The sequence below is a fragment of the Amblyomma americanum genome, chromosome 3 (genome assembly GCF_052857255.1).
Source record: "Amblyomma americanum isolate KBUSLIRL-KWMA chromosome 3, ASM5285725v1, whole genome shotgun sequence".
Taxonomy (NCBI): domain Eukaryota; kingdom Metazoa; phylum Arthropoda; class Arachnida; order Ixodida; family Ixodidae; genus Amblyomma; species Amblyomma americanum.
Genome location: NC_135499.1, coordinates 109,224,138 through 109,238,176, shown reverse-complemented (window position 1 = coordinate 109,238,176; position 14,039 = coordinate 109,224,138). Strand labels below are relative to the sequence as shown.

Below are 14,039 nucleotides of genomic sequence, written 5' to 3'. Positions count from 1 at the left end.
CGTATATGGCAACACTGGACATAGCGAAAGCATTTGACCGAGTAACGACGGCAGCCATTCTGGAGGGGCTTCAGAGAAAATCACTGGACGAGCCGTTCCTACGATATGTCCGTGACTTCTACGAAGGCGCCGAAACAGCCCTGACCTTTCAGGGGTCTTCGCAGTATGTCAAGCCAACCAGAGGGGTTCGGCAGAGTGACCCGTTATCCCCCATGTTCTTAAACTTGGTGTTAGATGGTTGGCTGGTGGTTTGCCCTCCGGAGGTCGGATTCAAGAGTGGCCCATTGACAGTAAATTCCATGGCATTCGCGGACGATATGTTAATAATGGCATCGACCCCGGAGGGCCTGCAGGAACAACTTGATTCCTTGTACGCCTACCTGGCTCTCAGAGGATTGACCATCAACCCCGCAAAGAGCCTAACAGTACCGTACCTTCCTGATGCTAAGAGGAAAATCACCAAAGTGGATACCTCAAGACGATTCACCATTGGAGGAGACGACATACCTGTGGCGGAGGTTGACACAACCTGGCGCTACCCGGGCTTGACATTTTCGCCCATCGGGTTGTCACCAGCAGACATCATCTCTGAGTTGAAAGGTTTGCTGGAGAGGGTGAGCGTAGCGCCCCTTAAACCACAACATGACTTGCATAGCATACCAAAACTTTGCTGCAAAAAATAGATTGCAGACAGTTAATCTCGCAAATATAGAGAGGTCCCGCCCTCCGAACTTCGCTGTTTTTTCCTTGATGTGTTCCGCTTAGTGCTTCCAGTATTCTGCGCTGTCTTTATAGTGCTGCAGAGGCACTCCGAGATACTTCGTTGGCGAGAGCGACCATTGCATATTTTTAAACACAGCTGGCATGAGGCCCCATTCACCGTGCCAGATACCGACTGATTTGATCCAATTGATACTACTTCCAGTCATATTGCAGAACTTGGTTGTCACTTTTGCTGCGTTGGTGACACTGGGCTTGTCCGCGAAGAAAATCACAATGCCATCCGCGTATGACAAACGCTTAACTTCGCTTGAACAAAACATAAAACCGGTAATAGCCTTGTTCTTTATAATGCTTAAACAAAATGGCTCGAGCAACAAAGCAAATAATAAAGGTGACAAGGGACACCCTTTCCTAACAGACGATTTCACTTGCATTGAAGTGGTTGTCTTATTTATTATAATTCTGGTAAAATTATTAGCGTAACAAAGCTCTATCCCCTCGAAAAGTATCTTGACGATGTTGATGTGTTTCAAGACACTAAAAGGGACTTTGTGGACGACTTTATCTAAAGCTTTTTCTTAATCCAACTGAACCATTGCTACCTTTTCACAGTACGAATCACAGCACTCTAGAACAATTCTTGTCACGTGTATGTTCATTCGGATAGAACGTCCTCTAATGCCACATGTTTGGTGCGGTCCCACTAGCTGTTGTACTACCCGTTGCAGTCTTTTACCTAATACTTTCGCAAAAAACTTATAACCTGTGTTAGCCAGCGTTATCGGTCGGTACGCACGCACCGACAACAGTGCAAAAGGGTCATCAGATTTGGTAATAAGCACCACATGCCTATGTCCAAAAGACGGAGGCAATTATTTTGTGTTCTATGCTTCCTCTATCACACAATGCAGGACCATTGCCACCTTATCTTTAAAAGCTTTATAAAATTCCGAACCGAACCCGTCCGGTCCTGGTGCTTTTCCGGTGCTTAAGTCATCAATAACACTTTCTATTTCTGTTATGGTAATTGGCGCCTCTAAGCTTTCTTTCACTTCTTCTAGCTTTGGCATTAGCTTTAAGAACTCTGTTTCATATCCTTCTACGAGTTCTGGTTCCCGGCCAAACCGTTCACAGTAATAATCTACGAAAGCGCACTTAATCGATTCGCTGTCTCGCACAACTGTGTATCTGAACGTTATCACTCTTATTTCGTTGCGTGCAGCATAGCTCCTTTCGTCTGACATGGATCGTCGAGTAGGGGCTTCCCTCATGTACAATCTTTCAGCACGAGCCCGTATTGCTGATCCTCGGTATCTTTCTACATCGATTACCTCAAGTTCGCTCTTCACTTCTTTTATTCCTTTATCGAACCTACCCGGTGACGAAGCTTCTTCGTTCGAATAGCAGTCCAACTTTTTTCAGTTCATTTTCTTTTTTCCTCTTATCTTGCTCCGTACGCTGGCTCTTTCTATGGCAGTTATTTTCACTTCTTGTTTGAATAGTTCCCACGCATCAGTTTAGCTTTGCGTCTTGCATGCAAGTACGTCGTTCATTTTGTCTTGCATTTTCTGTATAAAATAATCATCATCAAGAATCTGAATATTGAACTTCCACAGATACCAATTGAATTTAGGTGGTTTTTTCGGACCCAGCGTCAGAGTAACCAAACTGTGATCACTAAACGAAACATTTTAAACATCATAATTGGTACACGCCGGCACCAGTGTTGCCGAAACGTAAATTCAGTCTAATCTGGCGAGGCTGCCTCGCTGCTGATGGGTAAAGTAATGCGACGTTGGATTAGACAAAGTAACCCACATCTGCTAGTGCTCTGTCTTCTACACACTCGCTCAGAAACACTGAGCTCGCGTCTCGAACCGGTGCCTGTCTCGCTCGATCATCTGATCTGCACATACAATTAAAATCCCCAATCATGACAATGATCCTTTCATCACTGTTTAGATGTCGATCAACACTTTCAAAAAACATTCTTCGTTCACTTGCACTATTGGGAGCATATAAACAAATAGCTCGGAACTTATTTGCATGTAGAACAAAGTCACACACAATGAGGCGGCCACTGTCACTAGCGTAAACACTCTCTATGAACACTTCAAGGGAATTTTTAACAAATAAAGCACACCCACCCGCTGTGCCAATAGCGTGAAAAATGCACACATTATACCGCACTCTGAAAGGCTCCACCATGCGGTTCATTGCCTCTTCACTTTCAGCTTTCGTTTCCTGAACGGCAATTAAATCTAAGTCATGTTCTACAAAAAACCGGCAAAGTTGGTACTGTTTCTTACGATTAGACAAGCCGCGCACGTTGAGCGTCCCCACGTGTAAACTTGTTTGTAGGTTGACTGCCATTTTTTCTTAAAGAAGCACCATAACCGCACAGTATGACCTTCACTCTAGGAATCTATTATCAATGTAGCATTTCCAACAACCTGGACAGTCGCTTGCGCCCTTCGGCTGATTGAGGCGGCGCTTCTTATATCACTGCAATAAAGTGTCTCTACCTTAGCCATTGTCGCTCGCCGGCGGGTTCGACGCACTCACTTGGCGTCGGGTCACGTCGGCGGCAGCGCCGACGGCTTCCGCTCGGGCGGAATTTTGGGGGCCGGCTTCAATGTTGATCTTCGGGTGGGCGTAGTTTTCACATGCGGCTCCCCGCCGACTTCTTTGCTTGTGTCGTGCGTCTCGTTGCCGCTATCGTCGTGAAGTCGATTCGCCGCGGTGGCTCCGACGCTCGACATCACAACGTCTTCATTTGCCTGTTGCGTAGCGGTCGCAGTGTGAGAGGCGTTAGTCATCTTTTCGGTCTAGTCGTCGGCTGATGTTGTAGCGCTACCCGGCTTACCCTCCTCTGTTGGTGCGCTGTGTGCCTCTTCATCCGCAGGAGGAAGCGGACTAATGGCGTCTTGAGCTTGCATTTCAGTCGCACCACCAGCTGCATCTTCTGCGTCGGCCTGATCCATGAGGTGCTCAGCCTGGACTTCATTGCTTGTGCCGAGTCCTGTTATATTGGCGTAGGTTCGAGTACACTTTCTCTCATCATGGCCATAGCGCTTGCACATGGTGCAGCGCGGCACATTGCACTCTCGCCTGATGCGGCCTCGACTGTTACACCTTAGGCATAACGGCGGGCGACCTGGTACGACCAGTAAGGCAGTACTTCCGGCAATACGTACTTGATGTGCCACATCCTCGATAGTCAGTCCGGGCTTCAGTTTAAGGCCGACTGTGCGGGTAGAAGAGCCCTTGACAGCAGTGCCTTGAACGCGCCAGCATTCCCGAGACAGGTCCGTCACTTTCCCGTACGGGGCCAGCGCAGAACGAATATCTTCGTCTGGAGCGTTATGCAGCACCCAATACAGCTTCAACCGCATATCCTGGTTGGTCGGGTCTATTACAAGGCATCGTTTGTCCTTAACTTTCACTTCGCCAACTTCCAGAATTTTCTTCGTCGCTTCTCGGCTACTGAAGGTGACGGCCCACACGTGGTTCATTTGAAACGCCCCCAGAGCTAGCACTTCGGGGAGCATCCCCAGGCGAACGAACCTGTCGCGAAAGTCTTCAACACGAAAGGCCTGGCTTTCAAATCACCGTGAAGAAAGACGGTATTCAAAAGAGACGCACCTCTTAGAAATTGCAGCAGCACAACTTGATAAGCCTAGGAATCTTGAGCAAAAAACCTATTTCCGCGGCCCTGCTATGCCGCTGACACCGCTCCAACGGAGCTCATGATAACGCGTCCGTTCGCTAGCGCAGCCGGAAGCAGAATCCGACTGCGCCACTCTGCTGATTGCGCTGCACAGCAACGTAGCCTATATTAGAATGAAATTTGTAGTGCAGATTGAATCTTACTGTTGAAAAAAAAAGAATAGAAGAGAAAACAGCAGCAGATCTTGGTTTCGATCCATGGGCTTCTGGGTTACGGGCCAGCACGCTTCCATTGCGCAACTCTTTTTTTTTCTTATTGCCGACTAGGCAAGAAAAACAAATACAACACATTAAAAGGTGCTATCTGAACAAAGACAGCACTCGTAGGTTAATACCGTTTCAGGGCAACAAGTTCATTCAGCAGAGTGTACCATTCTGGTTTGTCAACTTTTTCCTTATACACATCTCACAGGTAAGCAATACTCTCAACAAAGTACTCTCTAGCGGGTCGCACATTTTCATCTGCATGATGGACACCTATTCGTGTCTTCTATACACCATGGCGTATCAACGGCATGAACAAATCATACGGTGCACCGTCTTCGTTATAAACTGGCAAAAAACGGATGTCATACGGTGTTATTGGAAGGTCTTTCCTTAACGTCCTTTGCAGGATGTCCCAAAGAAGGACTGCATCCCAGCAATCCAAGAATATATAATCTACAGTTTCTGGCTTGCGGCATATTAAACAGTTTGTGCCCAATGGGACATATATACCCTTCTCTTCCAACCATGGCTTCACGGGCAGTTTGCCACTATGTAAGTGGAAAAAGAAAGTTTTCATCGATGGCAGCACGGCCATTTTCTTCACACTTTTAAGAACATCACCACCCTGACTATTACCATTCAGTATGCGATAAATTGGCACTGGTAACATCAAATCTGACAGGTCAGTATAGAGCCGCCTACGTTTTACGCCACTAAGGTACTGCATCGAGAAACGCACTTTCAATATTTGAAACGCTCCAACCACTTCACGCAAATACCCCTGCACACCTCGACGATGAAACCATTGCGTACAAACCAGAAATTCGGGTAAAAAGTTTTGCAGCCGAACTTGCATCACTGCCCTCAAAAAGGGATCGTTTTGGCCTTGCAGGAAAATGTGTGTTGTGTTGTGTTGGGTTTAATTGCACATAAGCAGCTAAGGCTATCATGCGCCAGGCTCAAGGTATATGAACACTTTTCTGTAGGTGGGAGGAAACATGGTTGTGTAGAGGACTTAAATGGCTATTTCGTTCTGGTAGTAATAGAGGAAAAAGAAATTTTTTAAATGGCTAAAAATAAATGTTTTCAAGAAGGTCAGAAAACCTCAGTAGCCATCCTTGGCTGGGCAAGGATCCTGAGGCTCCCAACCATTCAAATAACCACCTCAGCCCTCTTCTCATGTAATGAGAAAATGGCTGAAATGCATCATATTTTAAAGCAAAGCTGTGAATCAAAGTTTACAGTCTCTGAAGAACATCTGCCTCTTTTAAAAAGCTAAAAACGGAAGATATGTTAACAATGGCATTTTCGCCTAAAAGCAGCGCTGGGTGTAAAGGAATGTATTCATTATAAAACTTCGTAAAGTGCTTATTTCTTAGTTTTTCGAGTTTTGCACAAGAGAATAAAATATGGTTTATTGTTAGTTCGTCTCCACATCTTTCACAACGAGGTTTGTCTTGTTTCGTTAGTAAAAAATTATGTGTAATGTGTGTATGTCCAATGCGGAGACGACATAAAAATACTTCAATAAATCGTTCCTGGTGCCTACAGGTCTTCCATTCACCCAGGAAAGGTTTTACAAAGTGCAGCTTGTTGTTAATCTCGTTGTCCCAAGAGGCCTGCCATTTTTCTCTCAATTTATTCTGGACTGACTTGATGCAGTCCTTATGCGGTATGTTTACAGGTTTTATTTTTGCGTTAAGGGCAAGTGCGGCGCTTGCATCAGCCCTCTCATTTCCGCTGATGCCCACGTGACTGGGAACCCAGCAAAACTTTATTGTATGTCCTTGTGAATAAGCTCGTATTACATTATGTATTATGTTTCCTATTAAGGGTTCAGTTGCATTTCCGGGGTTTATTGCTGTAATTACGCTGAGAGAGTCACTGTAGATAACACTGTTCTGTATGTTTTTCTGCAATATTTGTTCTACGGCTAGAGCAATGGCGTAGCATTCTGCTATAAAGATTGAAGCGCACTGAGGCAGCCTGACTACTTTTTCCCATTTCCCTTGCACTATCGCGCTCCCTGCATAGAGTGCTGTCTTAGATCCATCTGTGTAGAAATCTGTGCAATTCTTGTATTTTTCACTTACTCGAAGAAACTCTTGCTGTATATATTCCAGTGGGGTATGTCTTTTTTGAATGTGTGTCAGTGCGAAATCGCATACACCAGGAAACAAGTACCAAGGTGGCAACCTATCGGGTCTCTGGGCAACATCAGGAAGTGCATCTAGTATGTTTATTTCTTGGCATATTTCTTCAAAGCGGAGGAGCAATGGTTTTACAGCTTGAGGTTTGTTGGTGAACAATGTTCTGGATGGGCATTTTGTAACTATGGTGTAACAAAGATGTTTCGGTAGGGACCTTATTTTCAGTACGTATGCACAGGTAAGCATTGTTCTCCTGTTGGTTAGGGTCAGTTCATTTGCTTCTACGTGAAGGCTATTTATGGGTGATGTTCTGTAAGCACCAGTTGAAAGGCGCAACCCGAGGTTTTGTACTGGATCTAGCTTTTTAAGATATGATGGCCTCGCAGACCCATACACTATGGATCCATAGTCTAACGAAGAGCGTACTAGAGAGCGATAGATGTGCAATAGGCACCTCCTATCGGATCCCCAACGCTTCCGTGAGAGTACTTTAAGTATATTGAGGGATTGGATGGCTTTCTTTTTTAGGGTGTTTATATGTGGTAGAAACGTAAGCTTTTTGTCAAAAGTTAAGCCTAAAAATTTGTGTTCTTGTTTTACTGGAAGTGTGGTGTCGTTCAAGTGGAAGGTGGGATCAATCTGCAGGCCTCTCTGCAGCGAGAAAAGAACCGCAACAGTTTTCTGTGGAGAAAACCTAAATCCATTTCTGTCTGCCCAAAGTGCTAATTTATTTATTGTGAGTTGTAGTTGTCTCTCACAAGTTGCCAGGCTAGAAGATGTGCACGCAAATTGAAGGTCATCAACGTAGACCGAGTACATAATGGACTGTGGAATTATACTGGTTAAAGAATTCATTTTTACTATGAACAATGTAGTACTTAATATGCATCCCTGAGGAACGCCGTTTTCCTGAGTAAAATTATTTGAGAGGGTTGCGCCTAGACGAACTTGGAAAGAACGGTTGGATATAAAGTCGCTCAAATATTTCAGCATCCTCCCGCGGATACCAAGCTCTGCCAGGTCGCGAAGAATCCCGAACCTCCAGGTCGTGTCATATGCCTTCTCCATATCGAAAAAAACTGAAAGGCAGTGTTGTCTGTGTATAAAGGCCTCTCGGATTGTGTTTTCCAGGCGGATTAAATGGTCGACTGTGGAACATGTTTTTTTAAAACCACATTGGTGGACATCAAGAAGCTCTCGGGATTCTAGAATAAACATTATTCTAATATTTATAACACTCTCAAAAGATTTGGCAAGACAGCTTGTAAGGGTTATAGGCCTGTAACTGTTAGGGGAGGTTGGTGGCTTTCCTGGTTTTAGAAATGGAACAATAATGGCTTTTTTCCAAGCAGCTGGTATTTTCCCTACTACCCATATTTTGTTACAAATTTTAACAGAACTTCTACAGATTGCTCAGATAGATGGGATACCATTTCATAATGAATTTCGTCGGGGCCTGGTGCAGTTTGTTTACCTATAGACAGTACTCTCTGTATTTCTTGAAGTGTAATCAAATTATTGTAAGGCTCGTTTGTGCTGCCTGCCGTAGGGAGTCTTTGTTTTTCGGTTGTGTTTTTGTATTTTAAGAATGACTGTGTACAGTGGGAAGAACTAGAAACTATAAAAAAATGTTGCCCCAAAATGTCTGCTTGTTCTTTATTACTTGTCTGAATTCATTTCATTTCATTTCATTTTCATTTCATTTATTCATACTGTCAGCCCTGGGCGGGCTATTACAGGAGTGGAAATCAAACTTGAAACAGAAAAAGAACACATTAAACAAACACTGAGATCAACACTAAATTTCATACATAATACATAAATTTCATACATAATCCGTCAGCAGAGGAAGGGTGAATGGGGAATAGCTGCCATTTACTTTTCTGACCTGCTCCCACAGTTTTTTTGATGTTACCGAGCTGTTTATGGACGACACATAATTTTGCCAAGACATTTTTTACGCGTTCCGCCGTATATATCGGGCTTTAGCTTTTGCCTTTTTGAAAGTTATTAGATTTTCGTGAGTAGGATACCTACGAAATACACTCCAGGCCTTATTTTGTTGTTTTTTGGCTTCCCAACATTCTCGCGTCCACCATACCTTGTGATTCTGGCGCACCACGCCTGTGGACAGGGGAATAGCTAGCCGTGCAGCATCGATGATACGCTTTGTAAGAATTTCATTGATTTCATCTATGCTAAGTGTTTCTGAGTAAATGTCCTCTAATCTGGCCTTTTCTCTAAACAACGCCCAATCAGCTAGATGTAGCTTCCATCGCCGTGGTTTGGTCGGGATGACTGCAGGTGAGGATGATAGGCTTATAAAAACTAGTAGGTGATCACTCCCAAACGGGTGGTCTAAAACGTCCCACTTAAAATCACTAAAAACAGAAGGTGAACAAAAAGACAGGTCTAAACTACTCATTTTCCAAGACGTTGGGGAACTGCAGGAAAATGAATCTCGAGACAACTTGCCTTAAAAACAAGTGTACAAGACCCAAACCACCCTTCTGCACTGAGCGAAACAAGTTTGTCCAGCTCGTGCGCTCCTATGTTGATCCCCACATATACACAGCTAACACTCTGTGCAGCTTCTTAACATACATTCTTGTCATGAACATCGCCTGCAGCACGTACCATACTTTCGCGACAAGGAAAAGGTTACACACTGTTGCCCGAACAAAAATGAAAAAATCCATGCCCCCCAATTTAGTTGTTTTCGAACGGACATGCTAAATTTCTTCTCGCCAATACTGTGTAGTGTCCTTGTAGTGCTGAACTGGTACGCCCAGATACTTTGTAGGTAAGTCTGACCACTGAACATTTTGAAATAAGGAAGGAGTGTCTTCCCACTCCCGCTGCCAGAAATCCAGGCATTTGTTCCAGTTTATAACACTGCAGGTACATCTTCAGTATGCTGTGGCATCATTCAGGGCCTCCTTGACACTTTCTTTGTCCTTGCAAATAATAGCAATATCATCAGCATACAAAAGCACCTTCACTTCTGTTGACAATAACTGGACGCCTCTAACCCTTTCATTGTACAGTACTTTCAAGCAAAATGGCTCTGGATAGATGGCAAATAGCAAGGGGGATAAGGGGCACCCTTGCCTGACAGAGGAATGGATTTCGATACTATCGGTGAGTTTTTTATTGACTACAATATTGGCGAAACACCCCTTGTATGCCATTCTCACACCATCCGGAATCACTGAGCCCAAGTTTACATATTCCAATATGTTGTAAAGTGTGTCGTGATGGACGCGATCGAAAGCTTTTTCAAGATCAACCTGTAACACAACTGCGCGCATTGAGAAAACGTCACAACACTGAAATTCTCCTCATAATGTGAATGTTAGTGGTTATTGATCTTCCTTTTATTCCACAAGTCTGGTGTGGTCCCACAACATCTTTGATGACAGTTTGCAATCTCCTTGCTAGCACCTTCATATAGATTTTATAATCCACATTCCTTAACGTTTTAGGTCTGAAAGACGAAACATATTGCTGCTTCTCGCGATCATTACTCTTAGGAATTAGTACTATATACGCTCGCCGGAAAGACGGTGGCAGCTCTTTCTTTTCGTACGCCTCCATTAAAACAGCGTGTAATGCCTCTGCCACTTCTCGAAACCGCTCATAGAAAGCCGCGCTCAAACCGGCTGGACCAGGCGTCTTGCCCGGACTAAGATTATCTATGGAGTTTTCAATTTCTTGTATTGTAATTGGAGCTTCTATAAATGATTTCCTTTCTTCGTTGCGTTTTGGCATGAGCGCTAAAACCGTGCTTTCGAAACCCTCTGCCAGTTTTTTGCTGCACCCAAATAATTCGCTGTACTGTTCGACAAAGGCTCTTTTAATCATTTCATTGTCTCGCGTGACTGCATTTTCGAGCGTTATCTCTTGGATATAATTTTTCGCTGCGTAGCTCTTTTCATCCGCAAGAGCCCGCTTCGTTGGCATTTCACTAACCCAAAGCTTTTCTGCCCGTGCCTGTATAACTGCTCCCTTGTACTTATCATCGTCTAGCACTTCCAGCTGCGTACTAACTTCTCTGGTTTCTTTACTGCGCAGTCGAGGCTGCGCACATTCTTGACTGAGTAACAAATTCAGCTGGCGTTGTAATTGCTTCTCAGCCTGTTTTTTTGTGTTGTTTCGCAGTACTGTGTTTGATTGCGCTCATCTTAACGTTTTCTTTGAAACACTCCCACGCGCAAACAAAACTATTAGCCCCACTTGTCAGTACTTCTCGTATGCTATCTTGTGTCTTACTAACGAAGGTCCCGTCTTCGAGAAGTTTGTTATTCATCTTCCTAAGTTAAAGCGCGAATTCCTTTGTTTTGTACCTAATGTAAATATAATCAGGCTATGGTCGCTGAATGATACGTGTTTCACCATGTAATGTGTACACAGTGGCACGAGGGCGACGGATATGTAAGCTCTATCACGTCTAGCGTTAGAATCGCGCTGGAAATGAGTGTACTGCAGCAGACTAGAATTCGATAGCAGCAAACCTACATCTTAGAACTTTTGCTCTGTGATCAACGTGTTCAAGTAAAGAGCGCTGCGGTCGCGCACAGGTTGCCTCCTTGCCCTATCTTCAGGCATACAAACACAATTAAAGTAACCGAGTAAAAAAAAAATTTCGCTGTGCACTGACATAGGGCACAATTTCCTCAAAGAAAACTCTGCGCTCTTGTTTCTTGTTAGGAGCATATATACAGATCACTCGCCATTTCATCTGAGCAAAGAAAAAAATGCAAACCATAAGACGGCCACTTGCGTCTACTTTTACACACTCTGCAACAATGCCAATTGAGTTTCGCATCAAAAGCAAAACACTCCCAGAAGTGCCAACGGCAAGACTCACACATATGTCATAGCGGGATCGAAAAGGTAACAACATGCGGTCAGTTTGCTCTTCAGATTCTACTTTTCTCTCTTGTATAGCCGCAATGTCGATGTAATTTTCTAGTAGAAGGCGATTTAATTGATACTGCCGCCGCTTTGCAGCTAGCCCTCTTACGTTAAGCGTTGCTATACGTAATGCTGCATCTTTTTTCCCCTCCATCTTTTCTTTTTAAAGCAAATTGTACTGCCTATTGTTGACTTTGTGAACAAGGAAGCTACGTGCAGCTACGTCGCTGAACTCACAATAGTCCATGGTTGCGCTGACTAGGAAACTTGAAAGGCGACGCTGCCTGTTGTCCGTCGATGCTGCCGCTGCACGCGGTCGACCGAACTACGGAGGCGGCTTGGCCGCCTGCCGCGGTCGGGCGGAACGGTAGGCCGCGGCTTGAAAGACGGACGCCTCACTCCAGCAGCTTTCGCCGGAGGTTCTTCAGTGCCTTCTTCAGGAGTATGAGGCGCATCGGAATTCTTTTCTCTAGGTCGCTTTCCAGCCTGACTGCTACTTGCAGCCACGGAGACCACCATTTCCTCCTGCTGACTTTCAGCGTTCTCCGAAGCCTCGTTAGGACGGGCGGCGGCGTCTTCCAACACTGCAGCCTTCTCATCAGGCAATCCGTCTTGCGGGACACTGGAAGCAGGCTCAAGCCTCCCGCTCCCCTCTTCGACACTGTTTGAATGGGGCACCAGTGTCTCCAAAACGTTGCCTCCCTTTCCCGTCTCTGCTTCTTCGCCGTCAAGCTCATTCATCATCAGCTCGGACGCTGCTTCGTTAGAAGAGCGCCCGGTCACGCTGGCTTACATTCGCGCACACTCACTCTCCTCATGCCCGAACCGACGGCACGCACCACACCCCGGAATTTTGCAATCACGCCGAACATGACCCTTGCCACGGCAGCGCAAGCAGAGGGGGGCCTTGCCCGGTACCACAACCAGGGCCGATTCACCAACGATGCTCACCTGATGCGGCAAATGGTCCAGCTTGACTCCCGCTTTCAGCGAAAGAGACACCTGGCGCGTTGTCGACCCTTTATCGGTGACGCCTTGTACCCGCCAACGCTCAGCCTTGGCCTCAGTTACTTTTCCGTACGGCACAGAGGCCGCTCGCGCGTCTTCATCTGGCACTCGGGGAAGCAACCAGTGAATCTTCATTCGAACGTCTTGGTTTGCTGGGTCAATTATCAAACACCGACGTTCCTTCACTTGCATTTCACCAGCGGCGAGCATCTTCTTGACAGCGTGAGCACTTTCGAAAGTCACCGCCCAGACGTGACTCATCCGATACGCCCCGAAGGCGGTTACGTCAGGGAGCAACTTGAGGTGAGCCAACGCGTCACGGAAATCTTCGACGCGGTACGGTCGGGCACGGACGTCAGCGTGAAGAAAAACTGTATTAAAAACTATGCTACCTGTAGGCAAACTTGGTAGGATGACCTCGTACTCGTTGTCAGTTTCAAAAGACCTGTTTCCGCGGCCAGACATGGCCGCTGTACACTGCGCAACTCTGCTGATTGCGCTGCACAGCAACTTAGCCTATATTCAAATGCAAATTGTAGTACAGATAGAATCTTCCTGTTGAAAAAAAAACCGATAGAACAAAAAAAAAACAAAACGATAGCAGAGCATGGTTTCGATCCACGGACCTCTAGGTTGTGAGCCCAACACGCTTCCTCTGCGCCACTCTGCTTTTTTTTCTTTATTGCACTGCGCCACTCTGCTGATTGCACTCCGCAGAAACGTAGTGTCTATTCTAAGGCAGAGCGTAAACCAGTTTCTTCAGAGGCATATTTGGGCCTCCTGATCTTAGGCTCGGCACCGAATGTCCTTCGCACAGGCTCAAAGGGAGCCGCTCTCTGTATACCTGGGGAAGTGAATGGCCTTGATAGCAGCGGCCGAGCTGGATAGTCTGCCCGCGCCATATCCGGCAACGCCAAGTCGAGGGCGTGTGGCACTGTTGCCGCTACTGTGTCCGCTTAATAACAACCGAACACTTCGTAATTGCTCTCTTTTCTCCATCAAGGTGCTCGATAGCTGAATATAATTTCCAGAAGATACGCTCCTTGTGCACCGATTTTGAAGGCTACCGATAAATCTGTTCACTGCTTAGAACAAATGCTCTTGACCATTCTTGATTTATAAATAATAATAATAAAATGTATATTCTAACTTCCTGCCCAATTGTCGCCTCGTAGTGAAGGTTTCTGGAATTATTTTTCAAAAATATATGCGACACCTGTGCAAAGGTAACATGGTGAGTGACATTGATTCCGCCACTGCCATTCGCTGCAAGCATGACGTCCCGGCGACACCTCTGGCAAGCGG

The 14,039-nt window shown here is 45.5% G+C and overlaps 1 pseudogene; it reads right to left on the bottom strand.

Moving 5' to 3' along the window:
• Window positions 1-4,780: 4,780 nt before the first annotated feature.
• Window positions 4,781-13,199, bottom strand: LOC144126368 (uncharacterized; annotated as a pseudogene).
• Between the last annotated feature and the right edge of the window lie 840 nt (window positions 13,200-14,039).